Source organism: Anastrepha obliqua, chromosome 4 (assembly GCF_027943255.1).
Source record: "Anastrepha obliqua isolate idAnaObli1 chromosome 4, idAnaObli1_1.0, whole genome shotgun sequence".
In the NCBI taxonomy this organism is placed as follows: domain Eukaryota; kingdom Metazoa; phylum Arthropoda; class Insecta; order Diptera; family Tephritidae; genus Anastrepha; species Anastrepha obliqua.
The window spans coordinates 15,443,090-15,456,803 of record NC_072895.1 but is presented as its reverse complement, the minus strand read 5'-3'; positions in this window follow the sequence as shown (position 1 = coordinate 15,456,803).

The following is a 13,714-nucleotide window of genomic DNA, read 5'->3' as shown; positions in this document are numbered from 1 at the left end:
TAGAGCTAACTTTACAAGCCGGTTGGATTGGAAGGAGGAGAGAGTATGCACGGACATACAAAGGTACTAACATTTTCACCGGCGAGTGCAAGATAGAGTCTAGAACTGAAGCGGGGGTTTTCTCTACAACAGCCAATATTTCTGTCTCCTTTGAACTACCGAAAACTAGTAGTGTTTTTCAAGCGAAGGTCTTTGCGATATTGCTGGAATACAAAATGCTTAGGGATCGCTGTTGGGAGGGAGGCATTAATATCTTTTCCGATAAGCAAGCTGCGAGCAAGGCCCTGTCGTTGCCATGTTGCAGATCTTTTCTGGTCAACTCTTGTAAGCAGGAGATCTAATGTCTCGAGCATGCAGGAAACATTTCTCTTTTCTGGGTTCCAGGTCATGGGAACATAGAAGGAAATGAAATTTCTGATGAGCATGCCAGGAAGAGGTTGTTGTTGTTGTAGCAGCAACCCAGGAAGGGGTAGACAGAACCTATTTCAGTTGCTCCCATCTCAGACTCTGGTGTACTCTTGACCGTTGTTAAAAGGAAACTACAAAATTTCTTTCTTAAAAAAGCGCAAGACTGATGGAGTTTTATCTTATCAAAAACACTTTGGCCTCAGCACGACAGAAGCAGGACGCTTAAAGTGCTGGGGATTCCACGCCATTTGATTTCCAAACTCAAAGGGGTGTTCATCGGTCACTGGGTAATCGAAACTCATGCGCAAAAGCTCGGACTTCCGTACAACTCCCATTGCAGTAGCTGTGGAGATCCTGTGACTGTTGAGCGCTTTCTTTGCAAATGTCCGGGCCTTGCGCTTAGACGCTTGAGGTTCCTTAGTGTGTCTTTTGGGGATGGCCTGAGACATTTCTCCAGTTTAAATTCCTTTCACCTCCTCCAGTACATCAAGTTTTATAATTTTTACTTTAAGTTTTATAATTTTTCGCAGGTAGTGGTCCACATTATGGTATCAAAACGGCTCTTTAGTACTTGTACTACTTGTAGTAGTGTTCTTCTCAGCTAACATGCCTATGAAGCAGTTAACATAACCGTAAATAGCAATCGTTGGCCTTTTTCATAAAGAAGAGATCCTCTGCGTTGCGAAACCAAATGGAAATACTCGTGTCTTCACTAGCTGTTTCTAATTGGAGTCAGTTAAGACATGGACAACTTTGACGAACTTCAAATAAGATTTAGAATAAGAATGTCCCCTTTTGAAAAAACAGAAAAAAATTCAGTTCTGCGGTTGTAGGTTAGGTTAAATGGCAGCCCTAGCTTAGGGCACACTTGGACAAATATTCAAAAATTCGCGCATTGTGATACAGGGGTGAGGAGAAAGGAGAAGAGAAGGAAAACGGAGCCTTGGGATGAGAGACGATGATGTCCATTCATTTACGACGACGCCAACGGTGGCTGATTTGCGTTCGTAATTAGCCGCAACAAGCTACTGATGAACTTCACCAGATGTCAGATATTTAAGCCCGCTGTATCCGCAGGCGTAGCGAAAAAATGAGAGCCCAGATGTGTAAATCTTTGCTCGACGAAAGCAGGGCAGCTGAGGAGAAGGTGTTGAGATGATTCCACCTCATCCTCAAGACAACTTCAGCAGAACGGACTTGAGGCAATCCCAAGTCTCACCGCCGCATGAACACCTAACGGACAATGTCCGAGAGTTGGGACTTTGTTAGCCTTAGGATTCCCTCGCACTAGCCCAGCGCTCGCTGAGTTGACTTGAGGCTCATCTTTCCAGGAGTAGACCACAGGTTCTTAAGGGAACCTCAATCCTCTCATTTCGACAAGACGAAACCATCTCCTAAGTTCCCTGTCTAGCCAGCTCATCAGCCCAGCAGTTTCCCTCTATGCCGCTGTGACCGGGAACCCAAATGAGCCCGATGTCGAAGTATTCGGATGCAATCGAGAGAGAAGCCAGACATTCCCCGAGCAATCTCGAACGCACAAACAACGAGCCCAAGGTCCTAATTGCCGCTTGGTTATCGGAGTAAATGTTTACTTCCTTAACGATAGTTAGCCAGGTAAGCAACCAATCCACTGCTGCCTTAATTGCGTATACCTCCGCTTGGAAAACACTGCCAGGTATACATATACCTATGAAATGAGACTTCCAGCTATTAGTCCATAGATGTCGGTATGAGTATTTTTAAACCTTCACAAATGTCTTGTTTTTTTCGTCTGTTATCTGTCAACAATATTCAGTTCATTGTTTGTTACGTTTCGAATTTCGTGCCTTCAAACTACGATTTGCAGACATTGAAAAACCACTTGTGAAATGCTGCTCTCCCGGTTCAAAAGAAAGCCTTTTTTGCATAGAATCGTTACGGGTGATGAAAAATGAGTGTATTTCTCCAATCCCAAGCGTAAACGATCGTATGGTCCGCCCGGCCACAAGCCAAAAACAACGGCCAAACCAAATCGCTTCGGCCGCAAGGCAATGCTGTGTGTTTTCTGGGATCAGCGTGGTTTTTGTACGTGAATTGATACGAGCTATTAAAACCAGGTGAAACAGTTGACGGTGCACGCTACCAACGACGATTGGCCGATTTGAACAGCGCTATACACCGAAAACGCCCAGAATATGCCGATCGGCGTCACAAAGTAATTCTCCTTGATAACAATGCACCGCCACATTGAACAAGAGCGAGCCGGGAATTGGTGGAGACGTACGATTAGAAACCGCTGGTGCATGCGGCTTACTCACCAGACTTGGCGCCTTCCGATTATCATTTGTTTGCACCGATGGGCCATGCACTTTCCGAGCAGCGCTTCAATTCTCAAGAAGAAGCCAAAAAATGGCTTGATGATTGGTTTGCGGCCAAAGACGACCAATTTTTTGGCGCGGCATCCACAAATTGCCTGGAGTTGGGAAAAATGTGTCGCTAGCGATGGCTATTATTTTGAAGATTAAATTTGTAACCATTTTTTGTTAAAAAACGTTTGAAATTGAAAAAAAAGTCTCATTTCATAGGTATACACCTGTACAGTGGTCCCCCACCAAAGCTTCCGTCCAACTTCGAGTCATCCGTGTGGTTGTAAAAAATCTATCAAATCTATAGCAAGAAATGCCTCAGTGTATTAAAAAAGTAAGTCTTCGCCCTAAGAGTGGTTGTTCGCTATGATCTTCAAAATACCGCATGATTCTACGGCAATAAAGTTATCACCAACCACTTTTACGACAGGTGTCCGCACAACACTGATCCACCAACTCACCACTTGATCCATGGCATAAATATGACTTTATAGGCAAACCTGGGCCGCAACTAAATAATGCGAAATAAAATAAACTGCGAGTAAAATAAAATATTAAAAAGCTTTATCGACGGCCGATGAAAAACAAAAATTCTACTAACGACAAAAGACACGAAAACATGAAAAAAACGGCAAACACCAAAGGTAACAACAATCAAAAAGCCGATAGAAATCACCAAAAACCAACAGATGAAGCCTAAAAATTTACGAGCTAATCAAACGCTTCATATCAGCCGTATTTCTATACGCTTAATGGGGCGCGAAATGTGCGTGAGTGTGCATGCGTGTGAGTGGATTGTACGCATACAATAGATATGACCACATACAAACGCACAAATGTACATACATACATACATAGATTCTTGGGGTGCACAAAAAACAAGACAGCCAAGTTATCAAAAAAAAAAAACAAAAACACATTCCGTTACGATTATCGAAAAAAATTAAGGCATTCGAACTATAAACGCAAATATTATCGCGACAATAAAATTAAACGCTTTATAATTAACAGGTATAGAAAAAGTGATTTGTGAGGTTTCACACTACAACAAGTACACGAAAGAAAAACAAAAAACGTATTTCTCACTCAATAAGTATTTCAATTTTTTTTTTATTTTTTTTTTTTCAATTTTTCATTTCGTTAGCTATTTGAAGGGATTTTTATTTGTATATTTTTCCAAGAATAGCGATTGTGAGTTGATCCCATTGATTTGATAATTATTTATAATATTCTTAGCAAGTCTTACTTCTTCTCCTTCTTTTTTTGCGTTTACTACACAAACAGATATTTACTATCTTAATCTTTGCGGGTAAGACAGTAACAACCAGCAAATGTGGACTACTATTTTACTTTTTTTTAATATTAATATTTTTTAATATTGAACTTTATTAATTTTGAGTGACCGTTGTTAGCGGCGAGTTGGTTGTGCATGACTACCGTTCGGCTGAAGTATCAAATTATAGATAAAGAAAGTTTTTTTTTTTTCAACTTGCGGACACTCCGTCTCTGTCATATGCAAGGCTGCCATCAAAAGACAGCAATGAAAAGGTTTCTCATGAAAAAGTATCATTCGTAGGCGTCTTAAAACTGTAGTTCCTTACCATTGTGTGACTACAGCAAGCCTCACACCAGCAAGTGGAGAAAAAGGGCAGCCAAAACCACGAACAAAGGATTCATGCGCCAAGTATTGACATACAAGGTGAAGTCCAAAATAAATAAGACTACGCTCAAATAGCCCTTAATGCCATTCTGAACTTGCAACCTCTAGATCTTCAAATTCGAAAGGAAGCAATGAAGGCGGCGTACAGGCTCAAGTTAAACAGAGTCTGGGGAAATGAAGTAAGCACTGGCCACTGTCAGATATACCACCAGTTGTCGGAGCGGTGCACACTGTTCTCGATGCCAGTGGACAATCACGTGCCTGTCGTTAGCTTCGGTAGGAAGTAAGATGTTTTGATTCCAGATAGAGATCAATGGTTAAGTTCAGAGAACCTATTCACGGGATACCAGCACACTTTCCACACCGACGGATCCAAAACCAGCGAGGGGAGCGGATCTGGATGGTACTTAGACGAAAACACTAAAACACGGTATTCCTTACGGAAGTCTATGCAATCTTGAATGTGGCGTACTGGCTAATTGAGAAAAAGTGGCGGGGTAGCAGTATTAGAATTTGTAGTGACAGTCAAGCTGCACTGAAAGCCCTTTCTAACCCACGATGCTCTTCGAAGTTAGTCGGTGAATGTAAGACAAACCTGAATAGTGTTTCAAAACACAACAAAGTTAGACTTATTTGGGTGCCTGGACATTGTGGTATTGCAGGGAACAAGTTAGCTGATAAACTGGCTAATGAAGGTTCTGCGAGTATGCCACTAAGCCCCGAACCCTTTCTAGGTGTCAATTCTGCATCGATTCCACTATGGATTGACGACTTGTTGAGGTTTATCGATAGAGGACGCTGGTTTGGGTTGAACTCGTGCAGAGTAGCCAAGTGCTTTGTGAAAAAACCAAACAGGAAAACAGCGACCTTTCTCCTAAAACTCAGCAGAAAGGATCTGAGAGTACTGGTGGGTGTAATCACAAATCACAACGCCTGTGGTTAGCATATGGCTGCCTGGGGGTCGTAGGCAGCCCGATATGCCTATCCGTCTTGAGAATGACGACACTGCAGAGAATTTTCTCTGTAGCTGTCCTGCATTTTCCAGAATCAGACTTAGGATATTGGGTTGCGAGTATGGATAAAGTTCATACTCTTCCTCTTACGGATCTCTAAGATGCATCAATGAATCCACGAGATTTGTGAAAGAGTGACCTCAAACTCATTTATCCGTTTTTACCATCCACCTTTTATCTTTCCTATCTCTATTCTTTCTACTGATTTCTATCCGAGTATAGTACAATGGTCTACTGACTGAGTGCTTGGACTTGACCGACCCCCCACAAAGCTAATCTAATCTAAGCTAAAATAGAAACGACAGGCGCTTTATTCTAATAACTTCGAGTTTATTTATTCAAAAAAGTCCCATCTGGCCGCGATACACAGTTTTGTACAATCTAAAAGCTTTTCGAAAGAGTGTTTCAGATCATTGACCGGAATGTCCTTCAGGATGTCGGTACAAGCATTTGGATTTTCTCTACGGACGCTTTTCCGAATAGGTAAAAGTCACAGGGAGCCATATCAGGCGAATGCGGTGAGTGATTGATGGTTAAAGTGTGTCACAAGACTGGATCGAGGGAATGGTGCATTATCATGTAATTAGCGCCAGCTTCCTGCTTCGCAGTATTCAGGGTGAATTCGATGCAACAAACGCTTCAAAACGCCAAGATAGAAAATTGCATTGACGGTTTGGCCCATAGGCACGAGCTCCTTGTAGAGAATTCCCTTGGAATCGTAAAAACAAATCAGCATCAACTTGATTTTTGACTTCTCTAGACGCGATTTTTGGGTGGTGGCTTGTCTGGGGCCATCTCTTCGGCACTTTGATGCTAAGTTTCAGGTTCATGTTCCAAACTCCACTTTTTATTACCAGTTACAATGCTGTAAAGGAAGTTCTCGTCTTTGCCCGCCTCTTTAATGAGGTCTTTCAAATGTTGAACTCTGAGCAATTTTTGGTCCTCAGTCAACTTCTGCGGAATGAAACGTGCACAGACCTTTCGTAAGCCCAAATGATCAGTTAAAATGCGATAAATCATTGTTTTGGAGATATTCAACTTCGATTCCATGAACTACACCGAAGATTTCGGTTCATTTTTGATAAATTTAAGAACGATTTCGTTGAAGTTTTCGTTGTTTACTGATTTTGGGCGGTCCGGCCCGTATGTTCATTGTCATTTACGTCCTCAAAACCATCTCTGAAACGTGTAAACCACTCATGAACTCTGGCACGAGATAGACAATCATCGCCATAAACTTTTTTGATCAATTCAAATATTTCCGTAAACGGTTTACCGATTTTAAAACAAAATTAGCTCTTTTTTCGAGTTGTTCGTACGCCTGCTCTACGCCTGTGAAATATGGTGTCTGTCTGCGAAAATCGCACAGAAGCTTCAAGTGCTTGTGAACCGCTGCTTGAGATACATTCTATGTATCTGGTGGCCAGACAACTGAATATATAACACCGAATTGCATCGGCGATGCCCTCAAAAACCAATCGCGACTGAAATAAGAAAACGTAAATGAGGATGGCTTGCCAATACCCTACGGAAAAGTGGCACTGAAATCAGCAGACAAGCACTGAACTGGAACCCTCCAAGGACAGTGCAGAAGAGGCAGACCTAGGGGCTCTTGGCGACACTGCATCGAAGAGGAATACAAAGCCTTAGACAAAACAATGACCTGGCAGCAAGTGAAAAATATGTCCGGGAATCGCACAAAATGGAAAAAATTTACTTTGGTTTTATGCTCCGCAACGGAGACGAAGGAATGATGATGATGATGATTTGTTCGAAACTCATTTTTGTACCGATGACACAAATATACTGACAAAGTGACGCTATAACTTCGCTTACACTGAACGGAATGTCACCAAGCTTTCATTGGAAATCAGCAAGAGATGTAACTTCCAACTCCGGAACTCATTAAAAAGATGGCGCCATAAAAAATATTTGTATGACGCCAGTCTTGTTTATTTTGGACTTCACCTTGTAGTAATTGTAGGTCTCTGATTCCACATTGTGGCTATATTTGGAGGTCACCCTCATCTTACCAAATCAAATTAACTCGTCAAGTGCAGCCTTTAGATCATTTGCAGCTCAGCTTACCAGTTCGGCTGTGTTAAATTTGAATTGTGCTCCTATTGAAGTACCCTATATATAAATATATTAACTTTTACAGTGGAACTGTCAATGTTGGATTAAAGGAATTTTTATTTGTGATAGGATTTGCGCTGGGAGATACGCCGATGTGGGTAAACAAGTGAGGCGTATTGAAGGTAGTCGTCATGTGGCAAAGCTATAGCAGATATGATGAAATCGCGCCACCAAGTCGGAGCCAGATTTTAACGCCAACAAGCACAAGCACGTATGCATGTATGTATACATGAAAATATGTATGTATGTATGTCGTAGGGATGTATGTATGCATAGGTATACACAAATATTATCACACAGGCATAACTAAGAGTAGGCTTGGCGTCGGTATTATCAGACCCGCTAATGCTTATATTTACTAATTACTGATTTTAAGACTATTTGAAGTGTGAAGATATCTGCAGACATAGCCAACAAATACAAGAAAATGCACGCACATAAATATATCACACAGCAACTAAATAATGGCATAGCAGCACACCGCAACGCATCGCACAGTACGGCAGGCGCACATTTACGGCATTCCAATGACATCAGCAGAAAGCTTAATGCGGCGATTTATTTATTATATAGATTTACCCTTTTTTATATTTTTTCAATAAGCTTTCCATAAGCTACGTACCAGCAACTCAAACACACATACACACACACACGCGCACATATTATTTGTGTGTACGTACAGGCAGGCATGTAAATGCGCATACACCCACACGTGGCATAGGCAACCCCTGTCGTTCGTTCTGCGTTTGGAGCGCGATAAAAACGCGTAAATCCCCACATACAAAATTAATTTATTAAAACCCGAAGAAGCCAAGAGTTTTGTTAAACCGACTTATAAATATACACACATACATATGTACATACATTCATACATGCATACATACATACATACATACATACATGCACGTGTGAATGCATACTTACACGTTTGCATCGCTATGCAGATATTTTTATGTATTTACACATTGCAGTTCACATTGATTTCGACGATTTTGCTGCTTATGAATGTAAGCATTTATGTTTGTGTGTGTATGCAATTATGAGCAACGGTGGACTTGTGCCACTTCATTGCGCTGCGCCGCATTTTGGCTGCACTGCACTTTTTGGCCTATTTCAAAAAAAAAAAAAACAATTTCTTTTTATTTTTTCATTGTTAAGCCTTGGATTTTGGTTATATCGTCTATATGTAAGCACCTTCATATGGCGTTCGGGACTGAGCTGCGAAGTAAAATATGAGGAAATATGAATAGAAACCACGATATTATGTCTACCCTATCATTCAAATTAGTTTTTGTATAATTGAAGCGTTGGATTAGCTCGAAATGGCGACGAAAAACTTAACACCCAAGTAGCAGCCAAAAACCGTTTTGATACTCTAATCTCCGGAAGAGACTATTAACGCTTAAGGCGTTGCATACGTCCAAAATTTTCAAAGAATCGATTTTTTGTTTCATCGATATTTCGAAAGTATAGAATCTTCGGAATATATAACGGGGTTTTTTAGCTATTATCTTTTTAAACAGTTGGTTTAAACAGCTGACGCACGTTTCGTGTTTTGTTTCACTGTCAAACATCTTCAGTTTGGTCTATAATTTAACCATAAATCGTCTTACAAACGAACAACGAACAACGCTTGCAAATCATTGAATTTTATTATAAAAATGCGTGTTCTGTTAAGAAAGTTTAAGTCTTGGAAAGTTGGCCTAAGATCCACTTTTTTATCGAAAAATTGTGTTCAATGATGAAGCTCATTTTTGGCTCAATGGGTACGTAAATAAGCAGAATTGTCAATTTTGGAGTGAAGATCAGCCAAAATAATTGCAAGAGCTACCAATGTATCCAGAAAAGGTCACAGTTTGGTGCGGTTTATGGGCTGGAGGTATCATTGGACCGTACTTCTTCAAAGATGCTGCGAATCGTAACGTAACTGTGAATGGTGAGCGCTACCGTGAAGCGATATCCAACTTTTTTTGCCCAAAATTCAAGAGTTTGACTTGCATGACATGTGGTTTCAGCAAGATGGTGACACATGCCACACAGCACGCGTAACAATGGACTTGTTGAGAGGCGAGTTCGGAGAACATTTTATTTCACGTTCGGGACCTGTCAATTAGCCACCCAGATCGGCGATATAACGCCTTTAGATTAGTTTTTGTGGGGCTATGTTAAAGCTCATGTCTATTCAGACAAGCTTGCTTCAATTAACGCATTGGAAGACAACATTAGAACATTTCTGTGTGAGATACCGGCCGAAACATTGGAAAGAGTATGCCCAAATTGGACTAAGCGGATGGACCATTTGCATAAAATAATCTTCAAACATTAAATTATATGGACTGTACTATCGATTTTAATAAAAAGTTCATGCATTTTTCTGAATTTTACGTGTGTTTTTTTGCAAAAATTTGCTATAGCTCTTAAAAATCACCCTTCTACAGCCCATTAGGTAGAGAGCGGTCCGCGCGCTTCTGCACCTCAAATTTTAAACTCTTTTTTCTCCAAACTACTTTTCCGGCTCGATCTGCATGATAACTCATACAGTTTTTAATATTTTTTGATGCGTTTTTTTTGTTTAATTTTCGAAAGTTGTCTTTCTATAGATATGATTTTTGATATTTTTATTAAAAAAATTTATAAACATAATTCAAGTGTTACATTTATGACGTAAAACGCACACTTTTTTCTGAATTCCGAAAATGCAAAATTCTTCGAAATTCAAAAATCACGCACGACCTCTTCCCACCCTCTCCCCACATCCCAACGGTTTTTCTCTTTCACCTCACCTCCTTCATAATGGTATCACAAAAGACGAAACCGTTTTTCTTCGTCCAAGTGTGCTCATTCCTTGGGCAACCATACCAACCTAACCGAACCTAGTCCGTCGAGTTCTGCAATGCTTTCCCGGTATCGATTTGTTTGTGAAAGACATCAGAGTAAAAATTGTAGCTCGACTTATGACTAAATAGCAAATGGCGTATCTTGAAGGTGGTGTGACTCACTACCATTGTGTTGGCCTGCATGTCAAGAATGATAGAATACAAAATTGCGCTGGTTGAGGTGGAAAAATTAATGTATCTTTGCCGTGACGAAGTTGTATATTTAGTATGTGAGTGAACTAAGAAGAGAGTGCCAAAAAAGTCAGATTTTGTAAAACAAAAAAAAAAAACTTTTAAAAGTTAAATTAAGGAAAGGTACACAAGAAAGATAATAGAAAAGAGAATATAGAGAAAAAAGTTGTACTTATATAAACCAAATAAAACATTTAACAAAGCTCTACAATTACGTGCACTTAACACTTGAAAATAATTTATGACATTCGGGTACCACTTTGACACTGATAATATAACGCTTCTCTGCCTTCTGAATTTTTTTAAAGCGCGTGACCTTCTGTGAAAAAAACTTAGATATTTTTCATATTTCCGGATAGCTTTATCAAGCTCTTGACCAGCTGCCTTGCAAGAAGATATCAAAAAGTGACTTGGAAGACTGCCTTCCCAGGTCTAATATCGTTACCTTCGAAATGCTGCACAGGTTTGTCCTTGGCCCGCTTTTGCTTAGTCGTTTCGCCAATGATGTACGAGTATTCTCTGTACTTGTTCAGCCGTACTTGTGGTCTTGGCAACCGCCGTAGCGGATGGGGTTGGTGCATGGCTATCAAATCGGAAGTGCACAGCTTCGAATTTCCGGGCTTGAAACACCAAATGGTAGAAAACGTTTTTTCTACGGTCTAGCGATCGTCCCACGCCAGAAAATGGCAAGCCACTGAGTGTATTTCTGTTATGAAAAATCTTTTCATAAAAAACTAACTGCCGTTCGAAGTCGGATTTCCATTTGTGGAAAAACATCAAGACGCTTGCCATAAATAGGAAGAGTAGCTCGGCCAAATACCCAAAAAAGGATTTATGTTTTAAAGTTAATAGTGAACGCTGTGCAATTGCGCAATGGGCCTAAGACAATTGTCTTTACCTAAATGCTGCTTAGTCATAGATGTTGCCTATCATTAACAACGCAGTTTACGTGGAAGACGTTACAAAACTGTCTATTGGTTATAGTGCCCAAATTTACTAGCAGTTTAAGCAATTTAGGGTCCACCGTGAGGTCTATGTTCGGTTGTTCTAACCTCACTGATAAAGTTTTGTTGATTTTTATGCTTTTTACGTAGCCTAGGCATGTCAGCTTCACTTGCATCCTTAAAGATAAAAAGAAAGTTAGTTGTTCAACTAATTTTGCCTCTATTTGCATATCCTACGCCCGTATACAGCAAACTCGATTCACGCGACTAAAGAAATCATGACGAAACTGCGTGATTTCTTCCCTAACAAACTGGCGAACTGTTGCGGTGACATAACCTTCCATAACCTGCGGTGGCCTTCCAGGTCGCCCGATCTTATGCCTATGAACTTTTATATCTGGAGGCTACCACAAATCCAGCAACCTATTCACTTTTTTCTGTGGAGGTAAAGTATGTAGCAGCAGTAAAGTATGTGAAGGAAAGCCAGCGCCTATCTCAGGGCTCAAAAAAAATATTGTATCATTCGCACGGTTAATGACATCCCAACATCACTTCTCAGTGTCTTGAAGCACAATCGCCGCTGTGCGTCAATTGATAACGCAAGATGGTCATGAGACATATTGCGAGATAGCGGCATACCTGTGTATTAGTGAGACCAGCACACATTCAATATTGCATGAGCATTTGGTCGTCAAGAGGATTTATTCTCAAATCCAAGAACGGACTCCTGTCAATTGGTGTAAAGAGATGGAAGGATGGAGAGGAATGCAGCCGCGGTGGTTCAAATCACGTCTATGACAGCACACAAGTAACAGGGGACAAATCTCGGATCAATGTAAGTATGTGAGCTGGAAACAACAGCATATAACAGCAACCGAGAGTATGGATGTGCCATGCCAAGAAAGACGAAAAAAGGTGTTCCCGGGGGAAGCACCTCAAAACACCTCGCCTGTTTTACGCATAAACGGGGCAATCTTGTCATATCGCAACTGCATGAGTAGAGAAACTTAAAATAGTCAATGCTGAGTGATACACAACCATTTCTTTGCCAAAGGTTTTCGGCGAATTAAGGAAAATCAGCCACCGAAGACGAATCATCAATTTTCACATTCAACATTTAGAGTTTCATCACTCAAATTTTCGAACTAATGTGCGATCTGCCTTATAGCTCCAATTCGGCACCTTATGATTCGTTTTTCTTCTCAAACATGAAAAATAAAACGTTTTTTAACGCCTGCAGAAGCTGCGTACAGCTCGTTTTGGAGGTAGCCACGGCTGAGTGGCAAAAGTGCTTTGCAAATTGATTCAAGTGGATGCAGAAGTATACTGACTTCCACGGAGCATATTTTGAAAAACACTAAAGCCATTTTCATTATTACTTTACTGCATTTTCCCTATTAGGCGCAAAATATAAACTTCACCCCTCGTATACATAAACAACTGAGCATTTTTCTGAATGAACCAATAAAAAATGTTTAGCTCTACGCTATAAAAACTCCAATCCCCTCTAATTGATGAAGGCCTAAAAACGAGTTAATATTTTAAGTAATTTAACTAAAATTTAAAAACATAATTGCATAGAGGCGCTTATTGCGGCATTAAATTCACATCAACTTTGGTGCTGCAGTGGCATTATCAACTTTATTTAAATTAAATGCTCCCGTAAAATCATAATTTATTGTGGCCAGAGATCTTAGTTTATATTTCTATTTCTAGCCTGCCTGGATTCTAGGAATTTTTGACTACAAACCATCAATTATTTCCATAATTATAGCAGTTGCCTCTGGTCAATGCCGTATATCCAACGGTTTAATTGTGGCATTAGACAGCAAATTGATTAGGTAATTGATTTCGATTTGAAATTTATTTCTGAGTTGTGTGATAATAAAATTTCGCTTACGCTTAATCAATGCTTAACTTATAATAGTAAGTATTTGCTTATTCCAACTCAAAACCCAATCAAAATATTACTCAAGTTATCAGCGCCAGCTACCCAACAGGAAAAACTTCACGATGAGGAATGCAGAACTTATAGTGAGTTCTAAATAATGTCTGACTTGAACGGTTTGGCACTTACAGGGTACGGCACTCGAAGTGTAACCAACTTCAGACCGCTCGCGCAGCTGATCCACGGGCAACA